General features: G+C 47.3%; 1 non-coding gene across 1 annotated transcript; it reads right to left on the reverse strand.

Moving 5' to 3' along the window:
* Window positions 1-445: 445 nt before the first annotated feature.
* On the reverse strand, window positions 446-517 carry trnat-cgu (transfer RNA threonine (anticodon CGU)). The gene has a single exon. It is a non-coding gene; the product is annotated as a tRNA-Thr (tRNA).
* Window positions 518-2366: the final 1849 nt, after the last annotated feature.

Here is a 2366-nt window from a genome sequence, read left to right on the forward strand (position 1 = left end):
ACACATTTAAAGTAATTGACAAAAGAATTCGAGTTGTGATGAGGAGATTGTTTTTTCAGCAGTGTGTTGTTCTGGTCTGGAATGCAATCCTGAAAGGTCAGTGGAAGCAGATTCAATGTTAACTCTAAATGGAATTGGATATATACCTGACATGGAAAATCTAACAGGGCAATGGGGGAAAGGACAGGAGTGTGGGATGTGGGATTAATAGAATAGCTCTGTTCAATATCCGGCATATGCACAGTAATAAGGTTCAGTGCTTGGACCTCAGATATTTTCACTCTATCAATGGCAGAGAAGGCTGGATGAACCATGTGGCTACTCCTCACGTTCTTCCCCGTGTCCAGGATAAAGTGTAACATGACACTGATTTCCAGATGGCCAAAACAAATGCAACAGACATCTTTTGTGGAAACATCACATTTAAAGTGAGAAACTAATCAAAAGGCACAAACGGGGATTGAACCCGTGACCTTCAATCTACGAGACTGACACCTTACCACTTGGCCACCATGCCTTTTGTTAACGAACACCTGAGGCTCCAGAGGAGGATTTGTGATTCTTTTTCAATTTGGTTGAAACAGCATCGAGAAACATGCACAGAAATAAAGAGGGATTGTGGAATGGGTAACAGATCAGCCTCATTTACATCATCAGCATCATGAAATCTTCATTGAGACGTTCCATTCCCATCCTCAGCTTTTCTCACATCTGTACAATAATATAAGAGTGGACATTGGGTTGTTACTGGGCAGATTATATAAATAGACTATGTGCATCATCACAGGAAGTGATGTAATATAATCTGTACGGCACCTCATGGAGAGTTGCAGATGAAACCTTCAATGCAAGATGTGTGGAGTAAACTCAGGTTATTTTAACCGTCAGATTCTTATAAATTCTGTACTACGCCTTGACAGATATCAGAATATTATATGGGGGCCACAGTAAACCAAAGCAAAGATGGAGAAATCTTTGCCTGTACCTTTGAAAAGGTCACTGCACAGAACCAAGCCGACGAGTGGCCGAGTTGGTTCCAGAGGTTTGCAAGGTATCGTACTGCATCGGGTCGCGTGCAGAAGCCAGACATGGAGCAGGTCAGTACACTATTGTCTGCAATGAAGGGAGTGTGCAGGCAACATCCTCATGAAGAACAGAAGGCAACATGTGAAGAAGTTATTAAGGCACTGAAGACCTATTTTAATTGAGGAAAAAAATGTCATCGTGGAGCCAAAGTTAAAACGCTGCATTTGCTGACAACGCAACCACCAGGTGACGCTGTACTAGCACATGCGCAAATGCAGCCTCTTCCACTGAAACGTCACTGTCTGTGACATTCAGGCAGCTGCCAGGATTAAAGATGGAGCTACTCAATTTATCACAGAAAACAACTTCGACCCAAAAATCCCCTCAAAGGTTGCCATCACCGCCTCCGTCCCACCCCCAACAGTCCCCCGCTACCTCTTGCGCATTCGCCAGTTATATAGTACCAAGTCATCTTAATTCACCTAAAGTGAATTACTTTCGGAGCAGTGACTGTCGTTTCATAAGCAAATATGGCACATATCTACACAATGGACATGTTTTGGTTGATACTCGGAGAACGTTGCGCTATTTGAAGTCTCATTAGAAGGACAGCACCTCTGACAGTGCTGCACACCCTCTGTAATTCAGTGAGGTTTCATAGAGTCATAGAGTTATACAGCACAGAAACAGGCCCTTCGACCATCATGTCCGTGCCGGCCATCAAGTACCTATCTATTCTAATTCCATTTTCCAGCACGTGGCCGTAGCCTTGTATTCTGTGGCGTTTTGACTGCTCATCTAGATACTTCTTAAATGTTGTGAGGGTTCCTGCCTCTACCACTCCTTCAGGCAATGTGTTCCAGATTCCAATCACCCTCGAGTTGAAACATTTTTTCCTCAAATCCCCTCTAAACAATGCCATCCCATTCTCCGGACGATCATTCCCTGCTTCCCCCAATCCCACTCTCTGACTGCTCACTCCCCGCTTCCCCCACCACCACCCCCATCCTGCTCTCTGGCCGCTCACACTCCAGGCCATGGGCTCTGCCGCTTCCCTCCTCTCGGCCACTCGCTCCAACATTGCCCCATCACCTCTCGAGGCTCGCCTTGTTTTTTCGGGTGGTGCGGTGAAGAATGATCGAATGTTGGAGCGAGAGGCCGAGAGGAGGGAAACAGCATGGCTTAGAGCTGGTGTCTGGAGGGACGTGGGGGGGAAGCGGGGCTTCAGTGGACGGAGAGAGGGCAGTGCGGGGGTGGGGGGGTAGCAAGTGGCCGGAGGGCGGGGGAGCGGGGTAGCGAGGAGCGGGCAGTGAGCGGCCTGGAGTGAGTGGCTGAGAGGG

The sequence above is a fragment of the Heterodontus francisci genome, unplaced genomic scaffold, assembly GCF_036365525.1.
Source record: "Heterodontus francisci isolate sHetFra1 unplaced genomic scaffold, sHetFra1.hap1 HAP1_SCAFFOLD_75, whole genome shotgun sequence".
NCBI classification, from domain to species: Eukaryota; Metazoa; Chordata; class Chondrichthyes; order Heterodontiformes; family Heterodontidae; genus Heterodontus; species Heterodontus francisci.